Source organism: Dysidea avara, chromosome 8 (assembly GCF_963678975.1).
Source record: "Dysidea avara chromosome 8, odDysAvar1.4, whole genome shotgun sequence".
In the NCBI taxonomy this organism is placed as follows: Eukaryota; Metazoa; Porifera; class Demospongiae; order Dictyoceratida; family Dysideidae; genus Dysidea; species Dysidea avara.
This window is the reverse complement of record NC_089279.1, coordinates 538,562-556,927: the sequence shown is the minus strand read 5'-3', so window position 1 is coordinate 556,927 and position 18,366 is coordinate 538,562. Positions and strand designations below refer to the sequence as shown.

Here is an 18,366-nt window from a genome sequence, read left to right as displayed (position 1 = left end):
AAACCATATCGAGGCGTTAATTTTCCGTATCAACACTTTCTTTAAGTAGCATAGCTATTAGACGCCACAAGATTATTTAGGGCACTTAGACTACACTACTGTACGGAGGAATAGATTATATATTCCTTACCTAATCTATGAGGCTACTGTACGGAGGTACCGGTACTATAGATAGCTTTCATGATAGATCACAAGATCACACCCATTCTTCATTCTACGCATTATCGATCTATCAATTGAAACCATGATGACACACCCCTTTTGCACTAGCTGTATTTCAGTGACCACACACCTTCCATTTGGAAGGATGACTTGAGATACTCTATATTCGACCAAAACCACGCCCCTTTTTGGGCAAGCGCACATCTTTGCAGGCTGACTCGAGATACTCTAACACAGCAGTCATCCTAATAGAACAGTCACATGTTTATAGCTAACTGTATGCCTTAACAAAAAAACTAAACAAACTAGTAGCTATGTTAAAAATTATAAATTTAAATAAAGTAGGAATCCAAGCGATAAAAAGTAGTGAAACAAGATATGAACAATGGTAGTTATTACAGCATAATTTGGTGGGAAATTCCTACTTTGGCATTGAACACAAAATAATGGCTATATCATGCCAAAGTAGGGATTTCCCACCAAGCTATGCTGTAATAGCTACCATTGTTCATATCTTGTTTCACTACTTTTTATCGCTTGGATTCCTACTTTATTTTTAAATTTATAATTTTTAACATACTAGTAGTATTAATGTTCTCCTAGTACCCAGATTTTTTGGTGTATTGTATGTATTAATGACCCTGTTGGTTTTGCAAGCCATTTGGTCATAGCAGTTCACCAACTAGTAGTTGGATGTAGTCATGGTAAGTCAATTGGGACCAGCCGACTTGTTTTACAGGACTGGTCTCTTGTGTCGTCAGATATCCAAGCAAGTTGTGTTTTGTGGTGACTACAAATCCAACCCTATGTAAACAGTGATAATTGGAACCCTATATAGCCCAGTTGTCTCATTAACAGCTTTGACTTAAGGTATGTGCACAAGCTCACAGCATTAGCTGCACTTTTATGTACAAGTGTAACTTACGATCAGGTATTGGTTTTAAAATGGGGTAGACAATATATATTAGGTATTGGCTTAGCTTAAAAAGTGGGAATTGGTACAACTCTAATCCTGATTTTCCTGTTGTATAGCTAAGAAATATATTTACCATGTCATACGTTCTGTTTGGTAGCCACTTGTTGTTTGACAGATCTCCTTGTGTTCACGTTTATACACTCAGGCACCAAATGTATAGCTAGGAAACATTTACCATGTTGTACATTCTGTGCGGTAGCCACTTGTTGTTTGACAGGTCTCCTCATGTTCATGTTTACGTATTTAGGTACCAAACATTTATGTTACCTCTGGTACACCTTAGTCTTGAATATAATCTTTGTTTAATTCAGCACCTGCTTGTTTTTTTACAGGGCTCACTTGATCTTGTGTCATCATGCAGACATCCAAGAATCATCACTTTTGGTGGTAAAATAGTTGATATGATGTTTATTAAATTTGTGCTATGTGTTGTAATAGATTTTCATGGATTTCAGCCATCTTGTCAGCAATTAGAATCGCCTCATTTGTTTTGTTTGTAGCTGTCACTACAGTTTCACACTTCCACAAAGCACTGCAACTTGTGTTGTGGTTTTCAGTATGTACATACTGTAGTGAAACAAAGTTTTGTTTGGAACATGGTTCGCGATTTGTGACTTTGTATACATGAGTTTTGGTCATTCCATACAACTTATGATTTCTGCTTAAAACACTTTCCCTGGGTAACTTATGGCTATACACGCTTGCACAACTTGTTTGTCAGACATTAGGGCTGGTGTCCACATTGTGCCTTTATAAGTTGTTGTACGGATTAGAGGTATGATCGAAGAAAATACGTGTAGGGGCAAACCAGAATTAGATAATGTCAGTGCTAGATGGCCGGTACAAACACAGGTATTATTGACTGGTATAACATCTTGGTAAGTGTAACACAAGGTAGAGAAATAAAGTGAAATATGTCTAAATATGGCTATATTATTTATTTTAGCGAGGTGGCAAGAAAATGGCAAGTTAAATTTTTTAATTACATAACGTAATACAAATCCATTGAGAGATGTTGCATAATCTAAGGTTAATTTTGTAAAACCGTCCCTACACGTGAACGACTCGCAGTAGTGACTGCGTGTCTTTTACTTGGGTGCACGCTTCGTAGTTTCTTGGCCACACACCTCACTACCGTGAGTCTTGATATATAGTCTAGAATACCATATATATGATTTATTGCCAGGTCAGTATCCTCCTTTTTATGAAATATACGTAGCGTCACTCCAAGAAAGCATCCGAGTGAGTGATTTTGTTTGTAATGGTTGTGTTCTTGATTATATAAACAAAAACCGTGTTTCCCAGTGCTTAGCTTAGTGGGATTTGAGCATACCATGTCAGCTGAAATGCGGAATTCCACTAAAATTTGTAAATTTATTTTATTTTGTTAGATTCTGCATCCAATGGACTATATTTGATATGCTTCAGTAAATAAAATACTTCTACCAAGTTCAAAGGTTGACCTTTACAAAACTAAAACCCACAAGTGATCCTGTGAAGTGTCACTATATTAAAGCAGAGGAGATACACAAAAACCAGCCAAGCTGTATAAAAACTGCGGCCTGCTTTATTATGGTTGGCTTGGGTGTATATATATCTAATCCAAAACAGCCAAGCTGTAAAAAAAGTGTGCGGCCCTCAGAAAGGCTATGGTGAAAAAAGATGTGAAACCCAAGGTGGCGGCCAAGAAATGGCTGTGATGGTAGGTTAATGGTAAAAATTTTAATAATGACAATTCAGGTAAATTTTTGTGCCGCTTCACAAACATTCACCTGAATTGTCATTATTAAAATTTTTACCATTAACCTACCATCACAGCCATTTCTTGGCCGCCACCTTGGATGTCACATCTTTTTTTCACCATAGCCTTTCTGAGGGCCGCACACTTTTTTTACAGCTTGGCTGTTTTGAATTAGATTTCATTTCTTTTTGTATTTGTATATATACCCCAAAGCCGGCCCATAGGCAAGCTTTGGGACTTTTTTAACCTATGTTTTTTTTCTTTACTACAGGAAGAAGAAAAGATGAAGTAGATGTACTTTAAATATTTTATCAGTAAATGTACAAATTATATATATAATACAAATGTGACCGGATTTGCAAAAAGGGGCCTTCCACACACATCCAATTTGCCAACTTTGACAATTGATAACTTCAGATTGGAAAGAGCTATTGCCTTGAAATTTGGGCAGTGGTGATTTCTTTGCAGCTGAACTCTCTACATGATGGTTTCTTTGTAGCTGAATTCTCTACAAGGTAATTTCTTCTAGTTGATCTCTCTACAGGGAGATTTGTTTGTAGCTGAACTATCTACAAGGTAACTTCTTCTAGCTGATCTCTCTACAGGGTGATTTGTTCGTAGCTGAATTCTGTACAGGTGATTTGTTTGCAGCTGAGCTCTTTACAAAATGGTTTCTTTGTAGCTGAACTCTCTACAAAGTAACTTCTTCTAACTGATCATTCTACAGGGTGATTTGTTTGTAGCTGAACTATCTACAAGGTAATTTCTTCTAGCTGATCTCTCTACAGGGTGATTTGTTTGTAGCTGAATTCTGTACAGGTGATTTGTTTGCAGCCGAGCTCTTTACAGAATGGTTTCTTTGTAGCTGAACTCTCTAAAAGATAACTTTTCTAGCTGATGTCTCTACAAGGTGACTAGTTTGTAGCTGAACTCTCTACATGGTGGTTTCTTTGTAACTGAACTTTCTACAAGGTGACTTCTTCTAGCTGATCTTTCAATAGGGTGATTTGTTTGTAGTTTCACTCTCTACAAGGTAACTTCTTCTAACTGATCTGTCTTCAGGGAGATTTGTTTGTAGCTGAACTCTCTACAGGTGATTTGTTTGAAGCTGAACTCTCTAAAAGATGGTTTCTTTGTAGCTGAACTCTCTACAAGTTAACTTCTTCTAGCTGATCTCTCTACAGGGTGATTTGCTTGTAGCTGAACTATCTACAAGATAATTTCTTCTAGCTGATATCTCTGCATGGTGATTTGTTTGTAGCTGAATTCTGTATAGGTGATTTGTTTGCAGCTGAACTCTTTAAATAATGGTTTCTTTGTAGCTGAACTCTCTCAAGGTAACTTCTACTAGCTGATGTCTTTACAGGGTCACTAGTTTGTAGCTGAATTCTCTACATGGTGGTTTCTTAGTAACTGAACTCTCTACAAGGTAACTTTTTCTAGCTCATCTTTCTACAGGGTGATTTATTTGTAGCTGAATTCTGTACAGGTGATTTGTTTGAAGCTGAACTCTCTAAATGATGGTTTCTTTGTAGCTGAACTCTCTACAAGTTAACTTCTTCTAGCTGGTCTCTCTACAGGGTGATTTGCTTGTAGCTGAACTATCTACAAGATAACTTCTTCTAGCTGATCTCTCTACATGGTGATTTGTTTGTAGCTGAATTCTGTATAGGTGATTTGTTTGCAGCTGAGCTCTTTAAATAATGGTTTCTTTGTAGCTGAACTCTCTCAAGGTAACTTCTTCTAGCTGATGTCTTTACAGGGCCACTAGGTTGTAGCTGAATTCTCTACATGGTGGTTTCTTTGTAACTGAACTCTCTACAAGGTAACTTTTTCTAGCTCATCTTTCTACAGGGTGATTTATTTGTAGCTGAATTCTGTACAGGTGATTTGTTTGCAGCTGAGCTCTTTAAAGAATGGTTTCTTTGTAGCTGAACTCTCTACAAGGTAACTTCTTCTAGCTGATGTCTCTACAAGGTCACTAGTTTGTAGCTGAGCTCTCTACATGGTGGTTTCTTTGTAACTGAACTCTCTACAAGGTGACCTCTTCTAGCTGATCTTTCTACAGGGTGATTTGTTTGAAGCTGAACTCTCTACAAGGTAACTTCTTCTAGCTGATCTCTCTACAGGGAGATTTGTTTGTAGCTGAACTCTCTACAAGGTAACTTCTTCTAGCTAATCTCTCTACAGGGAGATTTGTTTGTAGCTGAACTCTCTACATGATGGTTTCTTTGTAGCTGAACTCTCTGCAAGGTAACTTCTTCTATTGATCTCTCCACAGGGCGATTTGTTTGTAGCTGAACTCTCTACATGGTGGTTTCTTTGTAGCTGAACTCTACAAGGTGATTTTTTCTAGTTGAACTATCTCTTTCCATAGTTCAGACGCTTTCCAATATAGGTTATTCTCGTTTTCGTCCGTTCATGAGTTCAATTACGGTTGCCGCTCTATACAATGTTTCAAATTGACAGTGCTAAGTACAACTGTGTCTCTTCTGAAGTTCCCAGCTACTCTCCCAGGTGTTCCTGTACAATTACTAGTAAAAGCTCGAGGTAAAAACATTACGATAACAATTGAAATTAGGTATTTACAAATATATTTTAAATACAGAAATACTTAAATACTGGGACTCTCGTACACCATGTTGGGCTTTTGTGTGGGTGCTGACTACCCCCCCCCCCCCCCCCCCCCCACGTGTTTGTTCACTTGTTGCTCCAGTCGAGCTGTGCATTTAGAATTAACCTCAGACTTGTCAGGCCCATCAGTTCTTTTGCGTTTTTGGAGATTTGCCAGTCAACCTGGCTTACCAGCGACACTGATTAGTAACAATGCAAAAAATCTTTAAGGCTTCCTCAAAGGAAATTGTGAAAATTGCTCGGTCAGCTCAAGTGATAAAGTTCTTACTTAAACAGTCTTGGAAGTTTATTGTGGAGAAAGGGGCGGCGCTTCTGAGAAAGGCTTGTCAGAAGTGTTAAACGTAGTTTTATAAAGACTATGGGGAAGAGCAAATTAAGCTATGAGCATTTTAACTGAAGTTGAAACTGTAATCAATTCATACCCACTTACATATGTGTCTGATGATCAAGATGGTATCAGCAGTGTTCTCACCCCATCTCATCTTATCAACAGTAGGCGAATCACCACCATGCCAAATGATCAGCATTTTGAGAGTGTGAGCACTTATGAATGCCTGACCAAGAAAGCCAAGCATCATTGGCATTTGTTAACTCAGTTCATTAAACAATGGAGGCATGACTACCTACTTAACCTACATGAGAATCACACTTTGACGACGAGGCAAAGTAAACGACCAGTCACGGAGACAGGAGATGTGGTGATCATGAAAGATAATGCCATAAAGAGACACTTTTGGAAACTATCAGTTGTGACAGATGTGATTATGGTTGGTGATAGTAAAGCAAGAGCTGCAGTCGTCAAAATATCAGACTCACAGGGAAAAACTAGTCTATTGAGAAACACCAAACATCTCTACCCACTTGAAGTTCAGTCAACTTCATGTTACTGAATGTTTCATTTTAACATTGTTTTAGGTTTTATTTTAGTTATCATTAATTTTAGGCTTCGTTGTTGTAATAGTAGAAATTGGGTCACCCCTAAGGTGACCAACTGTGGGGAGTGTTAGATATATTGTATTGTGTGCCAATAATAATTATTAGTGAATCACGTGCGCAAGATTGTGTTGACAACATGGAGTCTGTAAGTGAGTTTGTAATCCGTCTGGTAATCTACCATCATAGCTATGATACTTGAGAGAAGCTAGCAGAGTCGACATCAGTTGGTTCCTCAATCTTTATGACAACTTTACTTAAGGACTGTTTGTGCTTAAACTGTTCACGTGTGGTTTTCTTGTGGGTCTCTCCACATCTCTGTGAGTTAATGGCATCCACTGTGGGTGATTTTTAATCACTTCTAACCACATTTTGCTGCTTCTTTATGACTTCAGTCTGTCTGGCAGCCATTTTTGTCTTTTCCAGCGTTAATTCTGAATCCATTTGTAATTTTGTAGAGAGATTGACATCTACTAAACCAACAACGATTCTGTCCTGGATCATCTCGCTTCAAAGGGTACCATAGTCGCAATGCTCTGCAAGGCAATATAATACAGTAATAAAAGAATTGACACTTTCGCCCCTCTCTTGCCATCTTTGATTGAACTTGGTATGTTTAAAAATTGGGTTTCTGCTTTTAAGGAAGTGTCTTCCAACTTTCCTTGACAGTCTCGTAGGATCTCTTTTTGTCCGCAGTTAGGTTGAGCAAACATGAAGTGTTGTCCACTTCGTCACCCATACAGTACAGGAGAGTGTTTACTTGGCTACTTTGAGCCTTTCTGTCCAGTCCTGATGCTTCTCAAAACCTTTTAAATCATCGGACCCACTTAAGCCATTCGTCAGGCTGTGTGAAATTAAACTGTTTTCATAGAGCAATTTGAAAAGCAGCCATCTTCAGATTAGTAGGTTGGTTTCACTTATCTCAGTAAGTTTCTATCCAAAACTTGTCACCACGTATTGTTATAAATGATTAATCAGTATAACAATGTCCACAAATCAAATACAATCACGTGAGCTTCCTGCATGGGTTCTGTGATGCTTCCACTGCTGCTTATGCAGCTGTTGTTTGCCTTTGTGTCAACTCAGACTGAGCTTGTTTTGTGGCATCAAAACACCATGAGTTTTACCACTCAGCCACCAAACCATCTCTGGGCTTGAGTTGTCTCCTACTTGCTAGGCTCATTTCTCCTGCATTTGTAGCTCTTAAAACAATGATTAATGTTCATTTGTCGTCTGCTGAATAAAAGTAACATAGTGCCTTGGAATCTGAATAGCATTTACTTAATAACTCACTTGGTAATTGATCATACCAATGAAGTTTGTCAACATTATGATCACTGGGGACAGAAAACCTAATCCCATCCAAAACAGCTTATAGCTGTAAAAAAAGTGCATGTCCAAGTAAAAGCAGAGTTAACTGTGACAAAAAGTGATGATATCATAGTGTGGCCATGTGTGAGGTATGCAAGTTGTAAATATTAATCAGATAATACAATATTATTGTTAAACTATTAATGAGAACTATGTGATGCTGCCAGTCTTTAAGTGTGTGAGCATCTTCATAAATCAAATTTGATTCTCAAGAAAGCAAAGTGTATAGATTCTCTGATAGCAATAAATAGTTTGCGTTTGGCCACCTTCATAGCATTTCCGTATACAGGAAAGGCGGCTAAACTCAAACTATTTATTGCTATCAGAGAATCTATACACTTTGCTTTCTTGAGAATCACATTTGAGTGGCACATATGAAGATGCTCACACACTTAAAGACTGGCAGCATCACATAGTTCTTATTAATACTGTAACAATAATATTGTATTATCTGATTAATATTTGCAACTTGAATACCTCACACATGTGATATCATCACTTTTGTCACAGGTAACTGTGCTTTACTTGGATGCACTTTTTTTACAGCTTTAAGTGGGTTTCAAACCTTTTTTAGACTCTCACTGTTGAAAACAGTAGGTGGGTTTCCATGGTTTTGACAGAAACCCCTTTTAATTTAGATTACAGAGACAGAATACTAAAATACAACTGTAATTTTAGTGGCATGCAACTGCAGCCAACCAACACCCATTTAAACTAGTAAACCCTTAGTAACATTTTACCTTCATCTCGCACTGCATTAAAGTGATAAGATACTCTAATAGAGCAGTCACGGAACACCTCTAATACAGCAATCAAAGTTACAGCATAGTCATTGTGTAGTTAAATTGCTAGCTACTTACAGACTTTACAATACAGCACTTGTAGAAACGTGACTGTTCTATTAGAGTGATTGACTGCTTTATTAGAATATCTTGATCTACTTTAAGTGTCGACTAATTCAAGTGGAGAAGCTACGCCCCTGCCCATATCAGTGTGAGCTCTTCTGAAATGATGGTAGAGAAATGGCGAGTATGTCCAGAGACAATATAGGGGCGTGCGAGGGGGGATGCATAATTATGTCCTATTGTAAATAAATGCCTTAAAATTTATATTACTAATAAATAAGCGCACCAGAATAGGCTATGATCTTTGCGAGAATATTAAGGCTGTTGTCTCGAGGTTGTCTTTTTGTGTTGAAGAGATTTAGTGCCACTGAGGTACAATTGGTGAGTTTAACCGTACATGTATTTGTGTTGTAAAAAGTCAATTGTAAAACTTTTAGCGCATACCATAATATGTATTTTGTACAGTGGAGTCTCTATCATGTCAGTATACGGTTATTAGATATTGGACCAGGGTTAAAATTTTATTGTTATATTTGGAGGTTGTACAGAGATAACTTTGTAGCATATGTATATAGTGATCCTGCACTAATAGTCAGTACAGTGAAACTGGTCATTATTGGTCATGAAGTACACCTTAGCTATGTTTGGGACCTACTTGACATGGTCACTATAATGAGGTGGTCATATTAATGAGGTCATGAAGTACACCTTAGCTATGTTTGAGACCTACTTGAGATGCATGGTCACTATAATGAGGTGGTCTTATTAGTAACACTTCTCTAATAGTACAGTGAAAACTGGTCATTATTGTAGGGACAAAAGTTCTGACCTAGCTTATTAGGAGGTGGCTGCATTTTGTAATTGGTAAGAGCATCTGCAATGCGGCTGTTCTAACTGGTTATAGAGATGGATTTAGTGTATGACAGCGTGTGAGACAGTGAGTGCTGGCAGCAAGGGGGCAACCAATCTTTCAGAGCGCCAAAGGCACTGCTCCTGACGTAGGTTATAGGATCACAGATGGGACATTTCCAAGTTGGCTGTCAGCCCAAAGTGTAAGAATTATCATTTTTGGTTCTTATAAGCTCCTGATGAAGCAAGTGATGAATTCATTATCCATAGGATATATTTTTCAGAATATCCATTTCAGTTCTACTATATAGTAGCCAACCATAAGACAAAAATAACACCATTCACTTCCAACATTCCAGTGGTTTAGCGGTGACCACAACACTGCCTGAGTAAACTGTGGTGAAATTTCAGACTACCAGAAGCCCTTGAATGCCTTCAACACATGAAATGCCAAATATCTAATGCCTGGCTTTCATCCACAGTGGACCTGCCTTGGTGGCTACTTGTACAGAAGGCTGCCTCTCTAAGAAGGGCCAACTTTTAAATTCTCCTGTGAGACATCTATAAGGTTAAATCAATGCCTTGTTAAAGCAGCTATCTGCTTATTCAGTCAAGAAATTAGTATAGGTAATCACACACATTTGAGTGCAATTTTGGCTGTTACGAGTACAATTATTGCATAATTGCACGAAAATGCGTGTGATTGCCTACTAATCACATAGTGACCACCCTTCATGGTTTGTAGTACACATCTATTCAGTTCTATGTGACCATTAACTTTTACCAGGTGATTGCATCATCCTTCTTTGTATTACACCATTTGTTGTACTTAAAAGGCTTCACGTGTCAGCAAGTCTGATTGGCTACTCAAAATGTCTACATATGTTGCACTTAAAAGGCTTCTATTTGTCAACTTATTTGATTGGCTATTCATTATATCACTTTCTTGTTGCACTTAAAAGGCTTCTGTTATTCTGCTATTTTATTGGCTACTTTACAGTGCAATTACAGAAACAAGGCCGTGCGATTTGGGATTAATTATACTCCTACTATTGGGATTAATGTATGGCAAATTAAACCACTATGTGATTAGGCCCATAAGTAACCATCTTACTGCACCTACTTATCTGATGTATATGGTCGCCATATCAGTATACTGCCTAGCAGTGACACATCATGAGGATTTATGTCACAATGCGTTACTATATCATCTATCTAATACTATACCTGAATGTGTCATTTTGTGTACAGAGCAATCTGCCACAAAATTGGCCATAATTTCAGTGTATATTGTTAACCAATAATATTGTTCACCATTGTTAACCGTACGTACTTATATGCATTTTTACTTTTTGTAACTTTACCTCTTCAGGTTTACTGATGGGAATTATGCAGCATTGTTGACTGGTCCGTGTATAATGTGGTGATTTGGAATGCTAAAGCGGTATGTAGCATTTCTCGTATGCACATGTTGTAATGTGTTGTAATGTGTCCACACATCTTGGAAACAAATATAATTATATTCTCCTCTATAAATACTCAGTTCCATTGTGCCACTGGGTCGTAAGTGGGTTGAGTCTGGATCATCCAGGACATTTGGGTCACATTTTGTCCTGGCCAAGTGGATCTCATCCACTGACAGAATGTACAGGATCAGATCATGTGAATAAATTATAGTGGAACTTGTCTATTGCCACCTCCACTCAATATAGTAGGGTAGCTTAGCATCAATTTTTGAGATAATGTTTACGAAGCGGATAAAAGCACCAATTTTTTGTGAGGCTTCCTTGTAACATATTAACTAATTTCAGAAGGGGTGCCCAGACCAAAACTTTATTTTGTGGTTTTTACAGTTGCCGTTAAGTACTTAATCAGATGTTATAAAAAATTCCATGCAATACAGGGTGTACTACTCATCAACTACTGTTTAATAAATTTTTTGAGGAGTAACTACCTGCATATGCTGTTATACCTGTTCCTATGCTAATGTAACTAGCCACACCCACTAATATTAGCCACACCCTCCATTTATTAAAACTTTATAACCCAGTAAGACCATTGTTTTCGATTATAATAATAAGCTTCTTCAGTTTTCACTTTCAATGTTGCACAAACAATCAATAATTATTCATTAATTAGTTTGGGTGGCATTAAAAAGACCATGCATGACCATGTGGTCAATTGTGTAAACAGTTTTGATAAGGTTTCATGAATGAATACTACTGGACCAGAAGGTTTGTAAATCAGTTTTTGTGAGATTATTAAGCTAGTATATTTCAGACAGCTGCTTTTAGAGCATGGATATTAATTGGAATAAATACATTATTTGTCTGCAGGACAAATCTGAGCCTTTAAAATGCCCATTAGACAGTCTTGGAGGTGGCAGTGAAGAATGTTACTCATCTTTTTTAACAAATGTGAAAGAGTTTCGCAGCATTAATGTACTTCCAACCAATATTTGTTTTGGGAATGACTTGGATGTTGAAGATTTAATCAGCCACCATACTTTTTGGCACAAATCCAAAGTACAGTGGCTCTAGGCTAACAAGAACAAAGAAAAGGAAAACTGATCACATCGAAGAGTCTGGAAGAATGCCTACAAAGCGCCAAGCATTGAACATCAATAATTGTATGTTTTGTGAAATGGAATCCGAGGAGGGAGATCCACTTCACCAGGTTATAAAATTTGATGCAGATGCAAATATTAGAGATATGGTGACTGAGCTACAAGACACAAAGCTTTTAACTCAAATAGGTACAGAAGATATAATTGCAAAGGAGGCAATATATCACTTGAAGTGCCTTGTTAAATTAGAAACAGGTACAGAAGCTACCAGAGAAAGAACCAAGAGCAACAATAAGCAACTATAAATGAAAAAATGGATGAATGTAGAATGCGTGTGGAGTAGACCACATATATAGAGAAGGCCATAGAATCAGGAACTCTTGTTTTTAGATTAGTAGATCTTCACTCTCTTTACGTGAATCGACTAAGTGACCTTGGTATAAAGAAAACTGTTAACAGGACTCAGTTGAAGGGTGATTTGTTGCAACACTTTTCTGAGGCACAAGAGCAATGTGATGGCAAAATGCTATTATTGTTTTTAAGAAAGGAATGCAAAACATGTTGAAAGACGCACTGAAGAAGAGAGACTTCTCTAAAGATGCCACTGTTCTTGCTAAGGCAGTTATGATTATCCAAAATGACACATTCAACCATCAGTGTTTTAAATTTGATGGATGTTTTCCCTCAAAATACCAAGAGAATTCACTCCCCTCAAGTCTCAAATATCTTATCTCTTTATGGCTCAAACCTTAAAGATCAAGACAGACAGGAGTCTCAGGCTTGTCTCTCTGCTGGACAGGTGATGGTGTTTAACATGAAAAAGTCTGGTACAAATGAAAGGCACCATTTAGATCGGGAACCACTATTGCCAATTTATATTGGCCTTAATATACACCAGCAGACCAGATGCAGAAAACTGATAACACAGTTCTATCACATGGGTATCAGCATTTCTTATGATAGGGTGCTAGGTCTTGAGGACAGAATTGCAACATCACTGTGTGAACAATATGAAGAGGATGGGGTTGTATCACCTGTCTGCCTCAAGAAAGGATTATTCACTGTTGGAGCCATTGATAATTTGGATTACAATCCTTACTCAACCACTTCTTGATCTTCATTTCATGGAACTGGCATCAGTCTTTTCCCATTTCCAACTAAAGATAACCCTGGCACTAACAGACCACATAAACCATTACCAGATTCTACAGGTAGGAAATACAACCTCCCAGATTGCTATGAAATCGTTCCTGCTGTTGCTTTGAAAACTAATGACATCGCTGTTCCAAGGCAAAGTTATGTAGTAGAAAAAGGACAAAATCATCTTGATGAAGCAACCACAAAACAAAAGTCATGGGTTGATCATGCTTTAGGTCTTTTGGCAAAGGAAGACCTTATAAATGGTGACAAAATGGTTTGGGGTGCCTACCATGCTTTACACCAACTGCCTGTAGAAGATCCTCCAAGTGTCTGTGCACTTCTTCCACTTTTCTATGAGAAAGCAGCTACTCCCTCGATGATTAAGCATGGAATGGGCATTCAGAGACAAGCAATTGCATATTTAAATCCAAGCCAAATTCCTGTCACCACTTTTAACCAGCCTCTCTTTGCTATTGCTAAGCATGTACAATGGAAATGGCCAACTAGTCTGGGGCAGATCTAGGATATTCTTACATGGGCATTATTGGAAGTCACTCAACAAGTGTGGCATGTTCTAACTAGGATGTCTGGGGGCATGCCCCCCACAAGAAAATTTTGAAAAATTAGCCTTGTGAGATTGAATTTGATAACATTTTTTGAGTGAATAAACACTACATGAATTACTGCATAGTGTTATTTATTATCCAACTCTAGCAGTGACAATTCTAAAAGCTGATGTTCAGAGAGATGTGTTCCACCATAGATATACTAATGCTTACCGGGATTGGAAATGGAAGTTGCAGTTACAGGTATCCATGTTTCACCTGACGTAACATTTCACCTCATTGTAATGTGCATGGCATTTGGTAGGGTCCAGAATCATTGCTGTAAGTAGGAAATACAGTGCTGTGTTCTCGTGTCAATATTTGGAATGCATAGCGGAAGGAAATACGAGTCACCATACTGAATTTCAAAATGATTTGGTGCTTTGTCTGGGCAATGCATGTACCAAAAGGAAACCGAAACACAAAGTGAGTTTTGTCTTAAAACCTACCGAAAAGTGGCAGTCTGCTAAATACAACTGCACTAACACATAAAACCTGGCAGTATTCAATTCAACTGTTGGTACATCTTGAACAACTTTCATGTGCCCAAAAGTTTACGTAGAGGGATGCAAGGTTTGTGCATGCATATGGTGCATGCAAGCTGTTATGTGTTAGCTGTTGCTCTATAATAGGCACATTCATACAGATTGGCTAGACACAGAGCGCAACAGAAATAGACTGGTAATGTACATTAAAATGATTACTGACTGTGAATTTGATTTAGCCATTTTTGACATCTTGACTTTACAATTCTCAATATGTTTTGATATGATACTCGAAAGACATCACTACTGAACACATGTATAAAATAATTAAAATCTTATCAGGCTCGCCCCAATGATGCTACAAGCATTTGTCTAGTAATGCAATACTTATACATACTTCCGCTGTACATACTGTATGAAGCAGTCTGCCACACTGGACAGAGAAGGCAAAACATGGATAACTTCAAAGGGATTTACTGCTCATTGTATAGTTTCAATATAAAATTATCATATGCACAAATTCCATTTCCAATCCCGGTATATCTATGGTTCCACAGGAAAATTTGACATTTTAGCCTTATTTGGTAACAATTAATTTGGCTGAGATTATTGTAAGTGATGACATGTTGAAATAAAGTTCATTATTTATTAACAATCCAAATATGCACAAGGCACAACATAAAATTATGCAGCTATAGTAGTAGTTCATGTACCTTCCACTCTGTAAAGACTGAGTTTATAGGCATAGGTTCTGCTAGGCCTACCAATAAAAATAAGTTTTGGAGAATTTTTCAGATTATAGTTATCAGGGGCTGCTCCAGATTTTAAGAACGATGGTTCCACTCGGGAACATGGCAATTGTAGTTTCAGTCTAGTAGTAATATTTCATAACAAAATCACTCTCCACCAATGTTTCATTGTTAAATCTTACCATTAAGCTTTTAGAAAATGCACAGTGAAGCCTTTTTAAGTAGTAGTAATCAGTCGTAATGTCTTGGAAACATTTAAACAATAACTATTTTTAAAGGCACTTACTGCGTATGAAGAGGATACCTTCCACTGATAAGGGCAGTGCCAGAAAGGGGCACAAAGATTAACTAGGTCGCTAGCTATACATATAGCAAACGTAATTTACGCACTTGGCTGCTAGTTTACAAATTACATAGCAGTTTCATCTGCATGCCTGCGCCTGCTCTGTTAACTGATTTCGGGTGTGTGCCATATTGTCAGAGGGGGTTTCAGCGGAAACCATTACAACCCAACTGTATCCGCTTCTGCATTCTTTAGCTAATTCAGAAGAGCTATGCCCTCTCCACTGATTATTTCTGTCAACTCATAATTATTCTAACATTATGCTTGTAAACATCCTATAATTCTGGAATTATGCTTACAAAATTGGAGACCTATAATTAACAAATAGTAAAAGAAACTCTGCACAATGCTATTGTAACTCCTGTCTTCAATAATCATCAGTAGTCAGATAAGAAAGTAGCAAGGTATAAACTAGATATTCTGTTAAGCGATGTGGTATAGTTTGTGCCCACATGCAGGGCTTTGTTACAAATAGTTGTAGCAAAGAAATGGCATCAGTGATGATAACGTCTATGTTGATAACATTTCTTGGCTGCAAACATACACTGGATATGTTATTCATCATACACCAGCAATGTAAAGCACCTCAGTTGTTCCAGTTTAGATTGTGTAATGAAAGGCCAACTTACCCTGCTCTATACATGGAGACATCATTAACATGAGTAGTCTTCATTAGTTTCTGTTTCTTAGGCCACACTCTGTGACACACTAAGTACACACACACTATTAGGATCAGTAGTAAGATGACACCAGTTGATCCACAAACGATACCAACCAATAGTCCTATATGTAACATGTTAAGTGTGATAAGATGACAGGTATATAATACCTCTTGTAAACTCTTCATCGCATTTTGCAGAAAATGTAGCTACATGCAAATAACAATGTAATTATCAACACAGTACAATATTGAAATAAGTATATTACTCACTTCTGATCTCACAATTCCTCCCACTATACCCAGACAGACAGCTACAAGTATAGTTACCATTAACCACATCATCACTACAACTACCATTATTCTGACATGGGTTAGTGTTACAACTAGTAATGATGCTACTGCAGTTGCTGCCAGAAAATCCTTCAAGACATGTGCAAGTGTAATTATTAACTTCATCAGTACAAGTTCCATTATTGTAACAAGGATCAGGATCACAATCATCAATATTTTCATCACAACGGTCTCCAGTATATCCTTCACTACAATTACACATGAAGCCATTAACCAGATCAGTACAGTTCCCATTAACACAAGGATTACCAGTGCAATCATTGATATTTTCATCACAAAGATCTCCAGTATATCCTGCACTACATTCACACATGAAGCCATTAACCAGATCAGTACAGTTCCCATTAACACAAGGATTAGAATTACAATTATTGATTCCCTCATCACAAATGTCTCCAGTAAATCCAACATGACAATCACACACAAACCCATATAAGAGTTCAATACAATTTCCATTAACACAGGGATTAGAGAGGCAGTCAATGAGATTTATATTACAAGTGTCTCCAATAAACCCTGGATCACATATACATGTAAAGCCATTATCCAGGTCTCTGCAGGTTCCATTTACACAAGGACCAGACATACACTCATTAATATCTTGATCACAAATTTGTCCAGTAAACCCTGGATCACAGTCACAAATAAAGTCGTTAACTTGGTCTCTGCAAGTTCCATTTACACAAGGATCAGGACTACAGTTGTTAATTTCACTTTCACAAATACGTCCAGTAAATCCATCACTACACACACATGAGTAATTACCCATCAATGGCATGTTTATACAAGTTCCATTATTCATACACAACACTCCATCACAATAGTCTATTAGTTGTGAACAATTTCTAGAAGTGTAACCAGTTGGACAAGTACATGTGTAGTTATTAGGAACTATAGTAGTACATGTTCCATTATTCATACAAGGATTATCAGGATCACACTGGTCTATTATTGTCTCACAATCTTCACCAGTAATACCTTCAGGACATTCACATCTGTAACTGGCAAATCCATCTATACAAGTTGCACCATTCTGACATGGATCAGAATCACAGCTATCAACTCTTTCAGTACAGTTCTTTCCAGTAAAGTCTTGTCGACAAGTACAATTATAGTCAAGGAATAAATCAATGCATTCTATTGAATTCACACCACAAGGATTAGGGTCACATTCATTAGTTTCATCAACACACAGTCTACCCTCATAACCTGGACTACATTGACAGGTAAAGTTGTTAACTTGATCAACACATGATCCATTATTAAGACATGTCACATTCATACAGTGATCAATTCTGTTCTCACAAAATCTACCCTCAAAGTCTTCATCACACTGACACATAAAGTCATTTACCAGATCAACACAATTTCCATTAATACAGTCAACACCAGTACAATTGTCAATACCATCAACATCACAAACATCTCCAGTCCAAGGACTAGTACAGTTACAGGTAAAGGTGTTATTACCATCTATACAACTTCCACCATTCATACAAGCTTGAGGAGGACAGTCATTAATATTAGTTGTACAGTTAGTACCAGTATAACCATCATAACATGAACAGTTATAGAAATTAATGAAGTCATTACAAATACCATTCACACAAGGTCCTGGTGGTGGTATACACTCATCAATTGGGTCAACTTCACACAACCTTCCTGTTAGTGGAGGAGGACATGAACATGTAAAGTTGTCAATACCCTGTATACAATCTGCACCATTCATACAAGGACTAGGATCAGTACATCCAACAAATATGTCACAGTTGGGTCCAGAGTAACCAAGTTCACACACACAGTCTACACCACAATCAAGAGGTGTGTGTGGTTGACATGTAGAGTGTATTGGACAATTATCACATGGATCTGAATGGAAAAAATTATGACGGTAGTTATTGCTTTTAGCTTACAGTACACAGTTGGTGTGTGTGTGTGTGTCTGTGTGTGTCTGT

General features: G+C 37.6%; 1 long non-coding RNA gene across 1 annotated transcript in view; it reads right to left on the bottom strand.

The window, feature by feature from the left end:
• LOC136264101 (uncharacterized) overlaps positions 1 to 16,244 on the bottom strand; it is a 44,631-nt gene extending 28,387 nt beyond the window's left edge. Inside the window, exons 1-2 of the long non-coding RNA XR_010704958.1 lie at positions 16,229 to 16,244; positions 16,029 to 16,182 (exon numbers count right to left, since the gene is read on the bottom strand). This is a non-coding gene — a long non-coding RNA (uncharacterized lncRNA). The remainder of the gene's footprint in view (positions 1 to 16,028; positions 16,183 to 16,228) is intronic.
• Between the last annotated feature and the right edge of the window lie 2,122 nt (positions 16,245 to 18,366).